Source organism: Triturus cristatus, chromosome 3_1, assembly GCF_964204655.1.
Source record: "Triturus cristatus chromosome 3_1, aTriCri1.1, whole genome shotgun sequence".
Classification (NCBI taxonomy): Eukaryota; Metazoa; Chordata; class Amphibia; order Caudata; family Salamandridae; genus Triturus; species Triturus cristatus.
The window spans coordinates 43,733,970-43,754,498 of NC_140583.1; the positions used below are offsets into that span (position 1 = coordinate 43,733,970).

At 42.8% G+C, this 20,529-nt stretch overlaps 1 protein-coding gene across 1 annotated transcript in view; it reads right to left on the minus strand.

Moving 5' to 3' along the window:
- Nucleotides 1-352: 352 nt before the first annotated feature.
- LOC146859661 (astacin-like metalloendopeptidase) overlaps nucleotides 353-20,529 on the minus strand; it is a 34,535-nt gene continuing 14,358 nt past the window's right edge. Inside the window, exon 5 of the mRNA XM_085646724.1 lies at nucleotides 353-1,131. The gene's annotated coding sequence lies outside the window, so the exon portion shown is untranslated. The remainder of the gene's footprint in view (nucleotides 1,132-20,529) is intronic.

Here is a 20,529-nt window from a genome sequence, read left to right on the forward strand (position 1 = left end):
CTGCCACACTAATAGGTCCAACACTACTGTAGATTAGCCCATCGGTACCTATTTCTCCTTACTAACCCCGGTGTAAGTCGAGTAACCCACACAAATAGCACATCAGACAACACACATTCCCTCAGCCTCACTCACCACTCCACGACATCTATAAGACAATGACAACAGTCATAGGACACGAGGCTCAATTGTAGATTCTCACATGTGTAATCTGGAAGCCTTGCTGATGGCATCCTGGGAAGCTGCCAGAGTCTTGAACTCTCCTCCCTGCCACCCTGCTCCTTATAGAACATGATACACAATTTGTATTGTATAGTCTGAAAACATAGTTCAACCAGTCATATTTCAGCTGTCAATGCAACTTTATTTGGGTATTTATTTCTGAGACTCCCGTAATACAGTGGCAGCAGAAAATACATTTGATGCCAGGGTTCCATATCTCAAGAAAGGTGATCAGAGCTCTACAGAAGAGGAATAGCACAACAGCACACATTATACAAACACTAGAGGCCTTGTTGCCCCTTGCTGTGGCTCCTTGGAAGGCACTGACACTCTGCTGAGACCCTCTGCTGAGTGTGTGCCATGTTTAATGCAACTGGTAGGAAAATATATTTGTTCTTCAAAAATAAACTCCCAAAGCAAGCGCTTCTTTTTGAAAAACAAAACACTCTAAGAGCGTTGAGGTCATTTCCTTGGTTTTCTGTTTGCGGCCTCCAGGCTTTCCAGGCAGGCCAGAACAGGAAAAAGGTATGTCAAAATGATCACCCTAAATAGGGAGGATGTTTGAGGCACTTTAAGAAATGGCCCATTTTTCATCTGTCCAAAGTTTCCGCTTGGGGAGCCAGTGGGTGGTCCGCCAATGGAAACATGGCAGTGCTGCGACTCTATATTGAGCCTGGAAACTCAGGTTTAGGGGATGGAATATCCACCAATTCTTTTGACGGAGTATCCTTTCTACCAAATTCTGAATGAGGGCCTCTATCACAACACTAGGATGAACATTCAAAACGATGTGACGTATCAGACGATGTGACATAGAATGAAATAGGAGCTTCGTCTCTTGAGATGGGGACTCTGGTGGATTCAATCTTCTCTGAGTCAACCTGCGCCGCATCGCTTCTTCTGCTTACACTGCAATCAGAGAGTGGGAGAGAAATGTCAGTTGTGGAGTTGGTCAGGGGTGCATATCTGTTGTCATAGAGCTAGTCACGTATATACATGACATGTTTTCATTTACTTAATTTAAACCATTCTTTCCTCCCAATCAGTTCAGATTTAGGCAACATTCAAGTCACTAGGCTTACAATGATTGCAAGCTGTCCACAGTTATTTGACTGATGTCTGCTGAGTGGATCCATCTGAACACCACAGCTCACATATGAGAGTGTTGAATGTGTCAGAAGATTGTCTTGACCCATTCTTGCCTGAAGAAGGACTCCTTTGCACCCCTTCACTAATGCTGGTGTCTACAGATCCCCACAGGTTCTTCCCCTTGCCAGAGCCTTACTGATGGGAAACCTGCATCTTTGCAGCCATGATGTTTCCTGTTGTTTCCTTTGAATTATGCATCAGTTCGTCCCATTTTAAGTAAAATAGCTTCACAAGGTTCTGCTGCTCTAGGCTGCTTTCAGTTGGGTCAGAGTATGTCAACAAGCACTGGAGTTGGAAGGGGCTGATTCCTCGCAGAGTCAGGCACAGACTGAAGATATAGGAAGCTCCTAAATACCAGGAACATCAAAGACCCTCCTGGAACTCGTAAACACACCTGTGCAGTTAAAAATACTAAGGTGACCCTTACAGGCGTTTAGGTCAGACAGCTGAATATGTGAGGTTCAGGGATATAAAGCAATGTGGCGTGTAATGTGACTGATGATGAGTTCATAGACTCTAGCATCCATGTAACAGCTATCTCAATGGTAGACTTGGAACTTTCAGTAGTAATAAAGTTACACTTTTGGTCTAAGTTAGACTTTTGGTCTAAACTTAGACCAAAAGTCTAACTTTACTACTCGTTAATGCCCTTTGTGAATATCGAAAGTCGTAAAGTTAGACTACTTCTGTGAATCGGGCCCTTAGAATATAATCTTTGCACTATTTTGGATTAGTACATCTGACAGGGCAAGTGTTCTCAGTTTGCAAAATAGATGCTGCACAAAAGCAATGATTAGTACATAGAGCACTTAGTACTCCCGTGTTCTCAGTATTGATGTGTGCCTTGCTTTGCAGCACCTAATAAAGTTATGTGGAACAGAAATATGAATAGCTTTATAACACATGATTGTGCTGCACTACATATGATTGTACTGCACTACCTATGATTGTACTGCACTACCTATGATTGCACTGCACTACCTATGATTGTACTGCACTACCTATGATTGTAGTGCACTGCCTATGATTGTACTGCACTACCTATGATTGTACTGCGCTACCTATGATTGTACTGCACTACCTATGATTGTACTGCACTACCTATGATTGTACTGCACTGCCTATGATTGTACTGCACTAGCTATGATTGTACTGCACTGCCTATGATTGTACTGCACTACCTATGATTGTACTGCACTAGCTATGATTGTACTGCACTACCTATGATTGCACTGCACTACCTATGATTGTACTGCACTAGCTATGATTGTACTGCACTAGCTATGATTGTACTGCACTACCTATGATTGTACTGCACTACCTATGATTGTACTGCACTGCCTATGATTGTACTGCACTACCTATGATTGTACTGCACTACCTATGGTTGTACTGCGCCACCTATGATTGTACTGCACTACCTATGATTGTACTGCACTACCTATGATTGTACTGCGCTACCTATGATTGTACTGCACTGCCTATGATTGTACTGCACTACCTATGATTGTACTGCGCTACCTATGATTGTACTGCGCTACCTATGATTGTACTGCACTACCTATGATTGTACTGCACTACCTATGATTGTACTGCACTAGCTATGATTGTACTGCACTGCCTATGATTGTACTGCACTGCCTATGATTGTACTGCGCTACCTATGATTGTACTGCGCGACCTATGATTGTACTGCACTACCTATGATTGTACTGCACTACCTATGATTGTACTGCGCTACCTATGATTGTACTGCACTGCCTATGATTGTACTGCATTACCTATGATTGTACTGCGCTACCTATGATTGTACTGCGCTACCTATGATTGTACTGCACTACCTATGATTGTACTGCACTGCCTATGATTGTACTGCACTAGCTATGATTGTACTGCACTGCCTATGATTGTACTGCACTACCTATGATTGTACTGCACTAGCTATGATTGTACTGCACTACCTATGATTGCACTGCACTACCTATGATTGTACTGCACTAGCTATGATTGTACTGCACTACCTATGATTGTACTGCACTACCTATGATTGTACTGCACTACCTATGATTGTACTGCACTGCCTATGATTGTACTGCACTACCTATGATTGTACTGCGCTACCTATGATTGTACTGCACTACCTATGATTGTACTGCACTACCTATGATTGTACTGCGCTACTTATGATTGTACTGCACTGCCTATGATTGTACTGCACTACCTATGATTGTACTGCGCTACCTATGATTGTACTGCACTACCTATGATTGTACTGCACTACCTATGATTGTACTGCACTACCTATGATTGTACTGCACTACACATGATTGTGCTGCACTGCCTATGATTGTACTGCACTACCTATGATTGTACTGCACTACCTATGATTGTACTGCACTACCTATGATTGTACTGCACTACCTATGATTGTGCTGCACTGCCTATGATTGTACTGCACTACCTATGATTGTACTGCGCTACCTATGATTGTACTGCACTACCTATAATTGTACTGCACTACCTATGATTGTACTGCACTACCTATGATTGTACTGCACTATCTATGATTGTACTGCACTACCTATGATTGTACTGCACTACCTATGATTGTACTGCACTACCTATGATTGTACTGCACTACCTATGATTGTGCTGCACTACCTATGATTGTACTGCACTATCTATGATTGTACTGCACTACCTATGATTGTACTGCACTACCTATGATTGTGCTGCACTGCCTATTGCTTGTAAGAGCAGGTTTCTGCAAACAGCGTTATGCTTGTGCCAACCAATGCTCTGCTTGTCCTATTTCTCATTTTTATGGTTGTGTTTTGCAGTCAGACTGTCATCTTTGTCTGGTTTATCATTTGTAAAATTAGGTTTTTGTGTTTGGTGTCCTGCTTATTGCAACCAATGGTCAGTTTCTTCTATTTAATATGTTTGGATGTTGCAAACAGTGCTCTACTTGCCCAAAAGGTATGTCTTCTTACAACAGAACCAGCCAACAGTTTGCCTCACGTTTTAAGCCCAGTGTGCCAGTTATACTACTTAAGGGTAATGGTAGAAAGAGGGGGACAGATGAGAGAGTCCGCTTGTGGGGCACAGGCATGCATGCTGTGAAATAATTGAAAGGAACATGGTGCAGTAGCCTGAAGAGTAAGGCTTTGCTGCAAAATGTTGTCATCTTCATCTTTGCTGAAACTTGGCAGAGTTGCAAACCTCATTTATTTGTTTATTGTATTTAGAACGCAACATTCATCCTCAAAGGGATATAACAGTGCTAGAAGGTCCGCTACCTTGCAACCTGCCTCTGACTCAGTTATAGGGGAAATAGACAGGTTTTCAATCTCTTCCGGAAAGTAGAGTGGTCCATGGTCTGACGAAGACCAACAAGTAGTGAATTCCAGAGCACAACAGCCAAAATGGGTGAAAGAGTGCCCGCCCATCCCGGTTTCTCGGATGCATTTAGCGTTGACCAATGCTAAATTAACCAAGGAAAGAGCTTATAAACGCTTATAGAAAGCCACTCAACTACGTAAAATAGTTGGTCGAGCGTCATATAGAGGTTCGTGGACATGACATCCCAGCTTGAATTTGGCACTGTTAAGAACAGGCATCCAATGAAGTGAGTTTAGGCAGAGAGAATCTGAGCTGTTACAGATGAGCCTGGCTACAGCATTTTGAATGGACTGCAGACAATTAAATAGAAAATTAGTCATTCCAAAATATAGCGCATTGCCATAATCCATCTTGTTCTTAATCGGCGTCTGGATTAATGTCCTTCATCGTTCCACTGGCATCCAGGTGACATTTACCTGGTCCTTTATGGAAAGGGAAACTCCAAAATCAAGAGCAAGGGAAGGTCAAGAATCACAGAGCCTCCCACTCCGGCTACACTAGAGGCTCAAGGGGGGATGAGGGGGGGGTATTTTGCTTCACAGATCATTTCCTTTTACGGTGCAAAAAGTAACACTTGATTCAAGGGGATGCTATGTGACTTTGTCAGGGCACTGGGAGGGTAGACTCTTGCATTTCACATCCCTCTATATTCCCCCCAGATTACACACATCCACTTTTGCCGGGCTAGGGGTACATATTATTAACCAGCCACAAGGGGAATTATTAATTGGAGGAGTTTGTAATGCTGCCATCAATGGGGAAATAGACCACTGGCCAGCCAGACAACAGGATGCCACTGGAAAGGCCTTGGCCGAGTTCCTAACGGCCATGGGTCTCGTCGACGTATGGCGGGCCCGTAATCCTCAGACCTGTCAATACACCTTTCATTCAGGGGCCGATGGCAGTTTATCCCGTATAGACTATATTTTTGGGGTGGGGGTGCAGCTCCAGATGTTTGTCGATGTGTGCCACCCCCTCTCTAGGGGTATCTCAGATCATTCTCGACGAGTGTGACCTATGGGCGGGATACAGGACATATGAGTATTCGCATGGCAATCAACCCCTGGTACCAGAAGTGCCATCTGTCAAAACAGGCTTAATAACAGCAACGAAAAACTATTTTATAGAAAATAAGGAGTCAGCTGACTCAGCTCAAATATTATGGGAGGCTTACAAGGCAGTTATTAGGGGGCAGGGAGTCTCATTAATAGCTGGCCAAAAGAAGGAAAGGCAGAAACAATTGATAGAAATAGAAGCAAAAATCCGGAAATTAGAAACAGAATTACAAACGTCGGTGTCCCCAGATATACTCCAAGGCTAATAATTAAGCAGAGAATATACCAAGACATTGTTGAGGAGGCAGTAAAAGCGCAGAATAGGGCATCCCAACATCGTGTTTATGAGGTTGGTGATAAAGCGGGCAAATTGCTCGCCTGGTTGGATAAAAGAGAACTGGCCTCTAGATGGGTGGTTGAGCTCAGCCGCGACACTGGTGCACTTTTAAAGGGTAGGCAGGAAACAACAGGCACCTTTGGAGTGTATTATGAGCGTCTATATACTTCATCTCAACTGGATGCGCAGGGGCTCCTAGCCACTATGAGTCTCCCAGCCCTTGGAATGGAGGACTGAGACAATTTAGATTTAGAGAGTGAAATAGTGAAGGCAATAGGAGCGTTGTATTCCGGGAAAGCGATGGGCTCCAAGGGCCTCCCAATCAAACTCAATAAAGTAAATGCGTTAACACTATCTCCGCACTTATTGAGTATGTATCAGGAAAGTGTTAAAAATGGAAAACTGCCTGATGACCAACGATTAGTGAATGTAGTTGTCATTTACAAGACTGGGAAGCCGCCGGGTGACTGCGTGTCATATAGACCAATATCGCTATTAAACGCAGAGGTCAAGATACTAGCTAAAATCCTGGTGATGCAGCTGGCACCACTGCTTCATAGACCGATTCATCCTGACCAGTCAGGATTCACACCGAGCAGAAACACCTCACTAAACCTTTGTTGCCTCCATGGAGTACTGGGGAGTGCTAATACTGTTAGGAACTATACAATTGTTATTTCTTTAGAGGCTAAAACGGCATTTGATATGATAGAATGGTCCTTCCTCTTCTCGGTCTTAGAGAAGTTTGGTTTCAGAGACAAGTTTTTAGCTTGGGTTAAACTTTTATACTCAGAGACCCTAGCTCAGGTCTTAGTTAATAGGGGTAGATCAAAGCCTTTCACCTTGAGCAGGGGGACGAGGTAGGGTTGTACCCTCTCACCGTTGATTTTCGCCTTGGTCTTAGAGCCATTAGCGATTTGGATAAGAGGAAACCCGCTTACAAGGGGTTTAAAATGGATAGAGGATTAGGAAGACCGTATTTCCCTTCACGCTGATGATATCCTTCTCCACCTGGCAAGCCCCTATTCGTCTTTGCACATATCTTCACTTTATTCCAAAAATACTCCGGTTATACAATAAATTGGGACAAATTGGTCATATACGTCATCAGTGGGTCTCCCCCCTCGGCTCCCCAGATCCTGTGTGGTACAGATCACCACGGAGGGATTTAGCTATTTATGAATCTATGTCACCACGGATCCAGCGGTCTTTTATGTCCATAATTTGGACGCGCCTTTACGAAGACTACACGAAGATGTCAAACATTGGAGATCCCTGCCTTTGTCGCTTCTAGGCAGAGCTTCCCTGTATAAAATGATGGCACTCCCCCGCTTTGTTTAGATTTTGCAAAATACACCCTATCTAGTACTCCCGAAGTACTTCCATGCTGTCGAGACAGTGGTACAGACGCTCCTCTGGGATGGAGGAGTGCCCCAAATAGCGCAAAATAAGTTGGTCAAAAGGCTGGTACGATGGCGGAATTGCCCTCCCGGCACTCCAAAATTATTACTGGGCATCGCAGTTAATAGTGGTCAATAGATGGGCCCATGTGGAGCAAAATGAGCTTGCGTACAGACTAGATCGATGTAATATGATGCCGAGAGGATTCCTTAGAGCCCTCTATGGGGGAAAAAAAACGCTGTACACCCCGACATTAATTACGATCAAGCTTCGGCACAGTGCACGAGCGGCGCTGGGCTGAAAAGATTAAGTTACTCTTGCTACCCCTTTATGGGACTCACAGAGACTGGGATTACTGGTGCACCAGACAGGTTTTGATAAGTGGGACTACATCTGTCTTTCAAGGGTGGTGACCTATGGAAGGGACGAAAAATCAAGCCCTTTGTAGACCTCCAGAGGGAATTTTGAGATTTCCCAGACTGAGTCCTATCAATACCTTCAGATTCGGCATGCCCTATTAAGAACAATTCAGCTTGGGACGACTCTCTCAGAATCCTTCCCACTGGAGGATCGGCTCCTAGACGACTACCTTAATGATGAGGCGATCTCATTGACACACCAGAAATTGCTCAATAATTTGCCCGACACCCTAAAGACAGTCCGGACAAAATGGGAGGGAGATGTGGGAACGTTTACTGATGAAGAGTGGATGGAGGCCCTCACATCACCGCGAGAGGTGGTCATACACTCCTGATTTAGGTTGGTCCAGCGAAAGATTCTCCACAGAACACATTACACACCCATCACATTGGTCAAAATGGGTAAAACCACCTCTATGCAGTGTCCAAGACCATGTGGGAAAAAGAGAATACTGCGATAAAAAGGAAGGAAAAAATGTTCGGATCACATGAGCAGAGAAAATTCTTGGAAACACTCTGAGGCTTGCATGCTGGGGTAATTTGCAGATGGGGTTGTTGGGATTACTAGGTGGGAAGGATCATGTGATCACATGCAGGAGATGATTCTGGGATAAGACAGAGAACAGACATAATGGACAGTATGCTTAGATCACACGTCAAAGAGGGTGTTAAGATCACATGAAGACCAGGAAGCTAGTATCACATGGAGGAGAGGATGTTGGGATCACTTGGAGAACAGGATGATGCAATCACAGGGAGTAGATGATGCACATCTCGCGTGGTGCACAAGTAGTAAAGGGAACTGGAATCACATGGGGAAAAGGACGCTGAAGTAACATGTATAAGAGTGAGGAGAAGGTGCATGGATCACCAGAAGACAGGTTACTGGCACTGCTTGAAGAGAGACTGCAAGGATGACACAAGAAGAGAGGACGCCTAGTTCATGAGGATGAGAGAATGTTAGGGTCAGGTGGAGTGCAGGACACTGAAATGAGATCATGGGATCACATAGAGTAAAGGATGCTCACATGGAACACATTGAGAACAGCATGATGTGATCCCACAAAAGAGAGGATGGGCAAAGAGAATTCTATGATACAGAGAGATCACAAGAAGTAGAGGTTGCTGGGACAATAAGTGAGATGGGGATAATGAGATCACATGGGGAAGATACTGGGCCTAGTTGCGAGGACTGGATGCTGGGATCACACACAGCACATCGAGTAGAATGTGTTTGCATCACTTCAACAATGGAATGCCGGGATTGCACAGAGTAGAGAATATAAAGGTATTTCACAGAGTAAGGGGGATCATATAAAGGTGGATTCTGCGATCACATGAAAGGAAGTGATACTAGATCGACTGGAGGAGCAGATGATGAGATCAGATGGGAGGATCCATGATAGAAGAGGATGATGACCTCACATGAATGAGAGAATACAGAATCACATGAAGGGAGAGGATTCTCTGATCACATGAATGAGAAAATGCTGGGATCACATGAAGAGGCAGGATGCTATGATAACATAAACGAGAGAATATGAGATCATTTGAAGGTTCAGGATGCTGTGATCACATGAATGAGAGAACGCTGGGATCCCATGAAGGGAGAGGATTCCATGATCACATGAATGAGAAAATGCTGGGATCACATGAAGAGGCAGGATGCTATGATAACATAAACGAGAGAATATGAGATCATTTGAAGGTTCAGGATGCTGTGATCACATGAATGAGAGAATGCTGGAATCACATGAAGGGAGAGTATGCTATGTTCACAGAAACGAGTCGATGCTGGGAAATTGTGCAGGAATGGATGCAAGTCAAAAAGTCTGATATAAAGTGGAGATTGTGATACTGGGTTCACCTTGGAGAGAATAAATTGGACATACGACGGAAGCCGATATTGGGATCACATGAAATAGAGGAAGTTGGGATCACATAAAGGAAGATTCTGCAATCACATGAAAGGAAGTGATATTAGATCACATGCAGGGGAAGATGTTTAGATCAGATGAGAAGACATAGAGAATTTTAGGGTAACGTGTGATCACAAAGAGGAGAGGATACAGAAATCACATAAATGTAATGATGCTGATCTATGATGCGAGTGATGCATAGTAAATGAGAATGCTGGTATTTATTTAATCTCCAGTATTGGTGGATACCACTACTGAGCAGAAGTAATGACCCTGGGATGCCATAGGAGAAGAAGAACATTGAGCAAATCACAAATATCCAAATTAATCACAGAAAACTGCTACTTACCACAGTTATATAGCCGGTTGATTTTAGCAAGATCCAAGTTGCTGAGACCAACTGTTTGCCCAATGTCTGCATTAGTATTTTTTATGGGAACGATTGTTGCCTATCCACTAGTCTTAGTAAATGCAAACCTGGAGGGAATAAAGGCACATACATTATACCCTCAGCATCACATTTCTTGGATTCAGTATGCATTCTGGTACTATTTTTAAGGCTTGAATTTGGTTTATTGTGGTTTATTTAGAAAAATCAAGCTTTTTGCAATCTTCTGTTCTTTACTGACTTGAACACCTCCAACCTCACATTCGTCAACTGTCACCATCCCCCCTCTTGTGTCAGACCATTTTGTGTGGTAGTTAGATGTACTCCAGATATTTTGAAACTTGAGTTTCTTACAGCACAACAAAAATCTAACTAAAATATTAATGTAATCTTACTACACCAAGCAGACTTGTTGTCCTCTTCCTGTCCAGCTCTGGAGTCTGGACCTAATATGGCTTAATAGACCAGTCTTCAAGAAATCCTGGTGCAAAGAAAAACAGATCTGAACTTTCTACATTTCAAAAATTGCTGCAGAATCTTTGGCTCCAAATATCCCATGTTTTCGAAGGCGGTTATACCACAATATATTTTGAGCTTTGGTAAAATACATAACATTTATATTTATTTATTTCTAAATTTCTAAAGCGCGAACAAATACCATAAATGGTGTCTCGGCGCTGGGCAGACAAGGAGGCACGTCCTATTTAACCCATGTTTCGACAACTTGACTGGTGGGGTGTTTTTTACCTGAACATTGGCTTTTTCATAAAGACATCTATTTTGGATATTTTTGGATATCACTCAGGCATCTGGCCTCATAGAAAGTTGACTTCACAAACCTGGGATCGCTTTAATGTCAGTAAGATGCTCCATAGACTAAATTCGTCTTCTACAACTATTTAAATGTGACTCACAGAAAAGTCCTTATTAAATGTTTTGCATATTTCTGTATCCAAAATTGATATATAGATTTCAGATTGTGAAGCTGTTTCTACCTGGCATTGCAAGTGGAGCCAGTTATACTGTTAGCTGCAAAATGTGTTGGATTATAATGTTCTGGGAATAGAAGCGCTTTTATCTCATAACTCCAGCAGTGCCAATCTATCACACAATTCTGCAAACAGCTCAAATATATCTTCCCTGCTATGCCTGTTTCTTCCTTGGCACACATCCTTGTGTGTCCTGCTCAAGAACCCATCTCTCCCTTCCCTCCCCTTCTTGATTCCCATTCTCTGAGGACACATTAGTGCCCAGTTGAAGTGGTACAAACTCTGCATTGTCTCTCCATAGATTTAACCTTTTAATTCAGGAGTGCAGCCCCGGTGAGGGCAATTGGAACAACAGTGTGATTTAACACCATGTGACATGGAAAGGGTGATTTTGCTAATGAAAAACAGCAATGCAATATGCAAAAAGAAATGGACTGGAACATTACACTATCACTATATTGTGTTAAATAATACCGCTGTTGCAAGGTATATATACATATATATATTGTCAGTAAAAATAAATCTGCCCAATAACACAAGTTATTTAAGGAAGCTGTGCAAATTAACTGCCATGTTTGCATTTATTGAGTAATATCAGATGTGGTAGAGCCACCACCAAACTAAGTGAACACTTTCTACAATCCTATCACACAACCAATGACATGAGATGGACAGTTATTGAACAAGTCACCACTTGTAAGAACACTCAGAAAATACTTTATGAAAGAGAGCAGAGATGGGTCTATCGTCTTGGGACACATCAGAAGGGACTGAATGATAATATCCCATGGGCTACTATTTTATAAGTCGTCCCCATCGCCTTTCATTTACTGGTTGGCTGTAAAATCTGGTTCTCCTCTAACCACAGTTGGGCACAGTAATGACCATTCTGATCTTCATACTGTGACCACTTTTATCCCAACATTCAACACTTTTGACCCCCATATTATCCTTTGCTTACCACCAGTTGTCATGTTTCTCTTGTTTACTTTATGACTATTTTACACTGAGCTTCTAATGACAATTACTGCAATTAGAACACACTATACTCGTGACCACCCTGTCATCCATTTGATTTTTCTCCAATCCTTTCTTTTCTTGAGCCGTCCCTTTTCCCCCCGCTCCCGTCTGTATTAGTTTATTTCAGAGGACACTTTAATATTTTCATCTGACCGAGATGTGATTCCTTAGGTTTAATCCAGCACCTTTGCATACAAATGCCCACTCCCTCCTTGATCGCTAATCGGGATACTTCCCATGTGGTTTTACACCAATTCCCCTTCCCCCCCCTCCCGCTCCTGTCCATATTAGTCTATCTGACCGAGAAGTGAGTCCTTTGATATAAATGCACACTCCCACTTTGTTCACTAAAAGGGACACTTCCAGTGTGGATTTCACCATAGCAACTAGTAAGCTGGGCTGCATTGCACTATTGGCTGAACGTGCCAGCGTTTCTCTGACACGTTCCAACATAAGGCCTGCAGATTGGACAAGCCGGTTAACCTGGGATACTTCCCTTGCTGTTTTGGTCTTTCACCATAGCAACCAGCACTCTAGGTTGTTATGCGCCATTGGCTTAATGTGTTAGCATCACCCAGACGCGTTCCAACATACTTCCTGCAGATTGGTTTAGCCGGTTAACCCACACTACCGAGACGTAACGCGACGCCCCACGTGATCGCGTCTTGGGTCGACCTGGCTTTATATTTCCGCACAGGACCGCCGACTCTTCATCGTCGGGGTCCGTTTATGAAGAGGGAGTGCTTAGGTCCATAACGGGTGCCTGGCTCTGTTGGCGTGAGTTCCCCCTCAACCTATTGCTAAGTACCTTTTCTTGGGAAATCGAGTCCCTGACTTAATTTAATTCTTCTTGTTATTTCTCTGTTTCTTTTTTCTCTTGTTTAGGGTGTGCCATTTTGCCACCACCCCCCTCACGTGACCCATGGTGCATTGAACCGTTGCACCTTTTGTAAGAAAATAGCGTTTCCTCATGTAATCTCGTTTTGCCCATTAGCATTGGTGACGGTTGGCCACTTATATGACGGCCTAGTACACCGGCTAGTGCATAAAGTTATTTGGGCACCTGCATCCCCCCTAATTAGAGATGAAGCGCTCCCTTGTTTCTTATAATAGGACCCCTTTGGTAGTCCTTTTTATCTTAGCACTAGTCCACAGATAGCAACACCAGCATTCTTGTAACTGTTACTGTAAGTGCACCCGGAATGAGCATGTATGCATGTCCACTATCTGTGACATTCTTCAGATGCATACTGACGCATAACTTGTTTGTCTTTTATGTTTCTTAATGTTGTACGTCTTTGTTTGTCACTACTTCTTTTTATTAGAATAAACTCGGTTCCTCTCTATAACTGACGGAATCTATACCAAGTGTTTTTTGAAATTTTTAACACTTACGAACCCGTGGTCAGGGTGGGCCTTAGCGCGCCCATACCGCCGGGTTCTTCACACTACACATCCCTGGTCCTGATGAAAGCCTGATAAATATTCATGGAGGCAGAAACATGTTGTCCGCACTTTTTGGGATAATATATGAACTTGTAATCCCAGTTCGTTATCTCACACAATAATTATTTTCTTCATGTCTGATTGGCAAAATTAATAAAGGTCTTTTTTTGACACAATTGGGCATTTTTAAATCTCACTAAATTCACTTTCACCTTACACGTTTTTTACCAGCTCTGCAGTAAACTGGCGTCGAAGCACACTAGGGTGGCATTCGGCCACTCCTGGTGGGGCCCAATGATGAAGAATGTCACCAACCAGGTTGGTGAGTGAGGGCTTTTATAAAAAAAACGAATGTTTTTTTAAAAAAAAGTAATAATCTGAATGCAATTACTAGCATGCCTGCTCTTTCATTTTGTTACTATACTGACACACTCCTCTGTTGATTGTTTGATTTATTTGAGGGGAATAGGAGTGTACCCTGTCTTTGTTCCCTTCCTCTCCTGTTGTTCTTCATGCATTTATTGAGTGCAATACTCAAATTCAAGGTTCATTTGACATTGCCACTCAATGGTGGTAATGTCACCTACGGTCTTGTAGTTTGAAAATGGTACAAGAACCATTTAACATAGCCCTATATCCCATACATTTTCCATACATATATTTGTATGTTTGTATATTAACTCATAACAAAGGTTATAGTTATGGAAGGTAATAGGATTTTAGATAACATTTAAAAACCCTATGAAATTCAATGAAAAAAACCCAATTGGTTAAAGTGGCATTATAACTAGGTGTTGTTATATAAACCCTAACGTTTAAAAAAGAAGAAAATCACTGACATTTACCAGTTATAGTTTACTGAGCCAACTATAACTTGCACCCCCATACGCTGCTTATGACCTCATATATTACATCAATCATGACATGTTAATTGAAATAATTGATGACATCACTGATGACATCTCAAACTACATCATGGACTACTTCACTGGGCTGTGCATAAGTCACACGAGAGTACCAGGGGACTCTCAGCACAACAACAAAATGGCACCTGGTGGGGGGAGTTCCCTCTGAGTCCCCTTAGAAGAGCAGGGGGTGGGAGTATCCCTACCCTGCCCCCCACTCCTTCTCGATGCCCCCCTTTTTCTTTTACACAGTTCTGGATACGGGGACTGAGTCCTCGTCTCCTGTAATGGTGGCTGCAAAGTTATTCGTCATCTTCCCTTTCTGCCAGATTGCTAAGTTCTGTGGCACTTGTACCGATCCTGAGAGACCGAAAAGAGCAACATGAAAACAAGGTTTCTTAACCAATCAGATCGCTCTGTTTTTCAATGTGCAATTGTATTTTGTAAGTGAGCATGTAGGGCTCTTTGGTACAGCTCACACTGTGTCTTGAGCCACTATCTGGCAGTCCAAATTGTGAGACAGAGAACATGCACTGAATTTTTAAGGTTGAAAATCAGGAGGAAGCAGGCAGCAGACCCTTCCTTCAACTCCTCGATACAACATCTCAGACTCCCTTGCGGCTATCAGTAGTGGCATCTCAGGCTCACCTTCCGTAGTGCATAATAGTGGAGAAGTCATATTCCAGGCCTAGGTTATTGGTGCTTTCTTTGTTAAAGTTGGCCAGATTTCCTTCAATGAGAAAGAGATAAAAAGAGGCTAGGTTGACAAACACAGTACTCCTGCTTGCAAGACCACTGTATCACATTTAAAGAGGGCCAACAATCATCTCTCCTCATTGAGTAATACTCATCAGTTCAGTCTCACTGCTAGGGAAACAGAACCCTAAGTTTCTTGCACAATTTTTACTATGAGAACCAGACAGGTTCCTTATCACTTCCGCACTCTGCCCATAAACCACTCCTCACAACTTATGTTATCTAACTTGACTCTTTTACCCCAACGTCTACTACAGAACCAATCTGCAAACTCCAGTTGACAAACCCAATGGGTGTTATGGTTGACTTGTTCCCATTCCAATAAAAGAAACAGCCCCAAGGCGTGTAGTGTCTTAACCTGTCTTTCCATACTCTTGAACCATCCCCTCCTCTATGGGCCCTATGCAGGATAATTAAAATATGTGTTTGCTCTATCTCCTCTTAAATCACCAACACTTGATCTCAACAGCATCCCCTTTTGTTCTATATAACCTGAGTGACTGCCTTGTCTCAGCCATTAACTCTGGTTTTTAACACTTCATAATACATTGCTCCCTCCTCTCCTTAACTTTATTCCTTGGAAACATTCCTTACACATGTCTCTTACTTCCTTTCTTCTCACCATCATAAACACTTTTCCTCCATCCTTCTTCTCTTAGTCTTCTCTGCTTTGTTTTACACGATGGCCATCCATCTTGCTTGTGTCCTATCCCACCTAGGCACCATGGATAAATACACTGGAATGTGATCTTCCTGTCTCTGATTGTTCTCAGTCTCCTGGTGTTGTTCGCATCACCGCCCTGATAAGTGAGTCTATCTGCATACCCAAAGGTTCAGTCTTGGGACGTCTTTATTCCCTCCATTTGACGTCATCCTCTCATTTGGCCTCTCGTACCACTGATAAGCTGTTGATGTACACATCTTTAGAACCCATTGTTAATGTCAAGATGTTGTCCACAAACTGTAGCAGAACTGTGAGACCCTGGAGGGTCTCTACTCCCTAAAGGTCAATTCCTGGGGCATCAGCTCCCCTGAAACTCACCTACCCTGCCTTTCTGGTCTCAGGACACCTTTACACCTTCTCACTTCCCCACTGTTTCACTGGAGCATCTCACCACCTCCAAAGCCACATTGTGCCGGGTTCAGCCCCTCAATATTATAAAAATCCACCGCCACCTTCCTTTCCAGCCTCTTAGACACAGGTCAATGTACTGGTTACAGGTAGGCTGGAGTATCATGAGAGATTACTGGGGAGACTCCTTTAAAGCGCTGAATACAGAAAGATTCTGTTAGGAGCTCCGGCATCCTCTAATTGATTCATCATCGTGGATATGTGCGTTTCAGAAAACTCTTATCTCACAATTATCATAGCCATTGCACCCATATCAGGGCCCTTCTGTTAATCATGTGCACTACATGCTTTAACTTGTTTTAAAATTGTGAAAAATCAGAACGATGGGCAATTCTGCTAATCATTTGCATATATAATGGGGGAATCTTTCATTTGGTAGCAGCCATGTTTGGTTTTTTTCGGAATATCAAGAGGCGCCATTTTGAGCGGTGCCCGCTCTAGTCCATCGACTCCGGTACTTAAGGAGAGGTGCTGTGCGGAGGTAGTAAGGTCGCCCTGCCTTTCCTCTGCTAAATTCTTTGTTCGTGTCATCCTTGTGTAACCTGTTTTTAAAAACGGTGAATAAATGGAACGCTGGGAACTTCTATTATTCATTTCCACATCGTGTTTTAAGTTGAAAAAACAGAACGCTGGGCAATTCTGCTTATCATTTGTACATAGAACTGTCTTGAATTGCATTATTAAGGGTTCCAGGGAGGTGGGAGCAGCTAAAAAGTGTGGGGAATCTTTTGGTTGGTAGCAGCCATTTTTTCTCTTTTGGGACATCAAGAAAAATGAATTGTAGGTTGCTGAGTTACTTGAGGATAAAAAGCCAGACCTTATTTTTCTCACAGATACTTGGCTCAATGAGTTCTCGAACCAAACAATAACTAATGTCATCCACAGGGGCTATAACACTCTCAGGAAACGGGAGAGAGGGAGGGGTAGACATTATATATAAGGGTAAACATGAGTGTGCCAATAGATCATGTTGAGGATGCGGAAAGTCTAGGCTTCTTCTGTTTGCAATCTCCACAGGGATCGGTAGCAGGGGGCCCTTCTATAGAGGACCCCAGGACAAACCGGCCAATTTCTGGGATGCTTGAATGAGTCATTAGCCTCGCGGTCCATGAAATATTCTCACTTTATGGTATTAGGAGACTTTAATATTTACATGGAGAAACCGGCAGAACCTGAGGCATCTTCCATTGTATATACGATGTCCTCGCTTGGATGTATGTAAGAAGGGTTTGAACCTGCACACCTGGCTGGCCATACGCTAGATCAAATGTTACTAATATGATAACTGTAACAACTGGCCTGCTTCCAGTGGCCTGGACGGATCACAACTTGAGCAAGTTCAGTTGGCAAAAAACCCAGGAATAACCAGCCTTGCTTAAAAGCAACAAAAACTACGACTAGAACCTTTCACAAAATGTTACTGCTAGATTGACGCAGTGCTCTGGAAGCGAGCCCTCCTGCTTTGTCTGGAGATACTGACTCAGACGCAGAATGCATTGAGGACTGGATTCACAACAATATTAGCGACTTAGCACCATTTATCACCACACGATCCTCTCAAGCCCAACAATGGCCCCCTGGTTCAATGAGAACCTGAGGTCTTGCAAAAAACACTTTAAATGCATCAAAAGAAAGTGGAGAAAAAATTATAAGGTGTCAGATAAGGACACCTTTAGACAATGATTAAAGGAATATTATCTCCAGGTATGAATAGAGAAAAAAATTTCTTTGAAAGGAAAAAGAAATTTTTTAAATCGTAAAATAATTTCCTAATCCACAGGTGATAACCAATCATCTAAATGCTTCAGGTGAAGGGTGTAACCAGCTGGCAGAGTATTTCAACTAGAAAATAACTACTATCCAAGCTGATTTGCTAAACACGAATCAGCTAGCAGATAGTCACTGCATCGTAGTGGCAGATTCACACAGAATCAGGAAAACTCAGATGACACCCACACTAGCCACTCCCCTCCTATTTTGATGGAGTAATCTTTGAGAGCCATTAAGCAACTCAAGTAAGGGTCTCCTGTGGATCCATGCCCTCACAGCCTTCTGGCCGAAGTAGCTCTGACCATTAACCCGGTAATTACAAAGTTTTAAACAAATCCTTAGTGAGCGGCACAATGCCAGCAAGATGGAAACATGTAACAGCTCTTCCCCTACTGGAAAAGCCCACAGCTGACCCTAAAGTTCATACCAATCAAAGGCAGATCTCACTTCTTCCAGCAGTCTCTAAAATCTTAGAGGAGCATGTTACCTCGAAATTTCGAGTTATCTGGAGCATTATAATCTCCTCCACCCAAGTCAGTCAAGATTTAGAGCTAACTGTAGCCCAGAAACAGCCGTGCTAGAAATAACTGAACACATTAAAGACACGCTAGTCAAGGGGGGGCAAGGCCGCCCTGATACAGCTGGATTTATCGGCAACCTTCAATACCGTGCCACATGGAAGACTACTGGCCCGCCTTCATGATATAGGAATCGATGGTCTAGTCTTGCAGTGGCTTATCTCATCCCTGAAGAACAGGAGTTAATAAGTATGGATCCCTCCATATGTTGCCCCTATTCGAGAACTCTCTGTAGGAGTGCCTCAGGGATTGGCACTGAGTCCCACATTTTTTAACGCATATCTAGGTATGCTGGTCTAGCAAAACCTCTAGGGGTGAAAGTAATATCATACACAGACGACCCTCAGATGCATTTTACCTGTGAAAAGGGAAAGACAATTGATTGAAAGGCAATTAAATACAATTTTTCCAATGTGTTCAGCTGGTTATCAGTTCACCAGCTTATTTGTAACCCTGATAAAACTGAGATTCTGTTCTTTGGGGACATCTCCCCCGAAATAAGGAGAGTGTGGTGGCCACATAAGACTCCTCCGTCGGGAACAACAAAAGGTAGTCAAAAATTTGGAAATCAAAATGCATAATGCCCTTTCTTTCCAACCACACATCTAGTCATTGGTGGGCTCCTGTTTTGTGATCCTATGCTCCCTAAAACAAATCTTCCCTTTTCTGTCATTAGAGACTAGGAAAACAGTGACCCAAGCTCTGATAACCTTGAGGCTTGATTATGGAAATGCTTGTTACTTGGGCCTTCCAGACTAGTTGCTCAGTAGTTAACAAGTTGTAAAATATGCGGCAGCTAGAATAATTCATAATTTGGCTCCAAGAACACGCAAGACTCCGCAGCTAAAGACACTACACTGGTTGCCTGTCAAAAAGAGGATTTCTTTCAATACTCTTGTCCTGGCACATAAAGTTTTCTATGGGAAATGGGCAGTTTATCTGAGGAGGAGGATATGTATGTATGCCCGCCTCAGAGAACTGCGTTCCTCACACAGCTTTAGCCAGGATTCCTACAATTTTCTGGGCAAGAACTGTTGGAAGATTATTTTCCTTTCTTGGCCCAAAGATCTCGAATAAACTCCCCAAAGAACTCCGGTCCATTTAAGAGCTCCCGGTTTTTAGGAAAAGATTTAAAACGTGGCTGTTTCAACAAAATGAATAATACGATCACTTTTTTCGCATATGTCGGGTTTTCTTTACACTGCCTGTGCCGAGACACTCCTCGGAGTATTTGCACACTATACAAATGCCTTTATCATTTTTCAATTTAATTTTTTATCAAGATTAATTTAAGGAACTATAAATCGCTAATGAATAGGGACAGAAATTGAAGCCCTGCACATGTCATGATGCAATCCATGATAGCTGTGAAACACGTGTTAGCATTTCTTGGTTTTAAACATAATATAGGCCTGTAGGAAGAGAGAGCAAAGTTTCTTACTGATGCGTGATGTGGTCAAATTTCCTGAGGTGAGCTGCAGCATGTGGGATGCCTTTCAGGTGAGCTAGTGTGGAGTTGGAGTAACCTCTGAGTAGGGCTCTGCCTCCATCAAGTAGTACTTATAGTGTTGACTTGATTTTCATTAAGGGTAAGTAGAGTTGGAGTGAATGCTAAACCCACACTTTCTTGGTTTTCTTGGC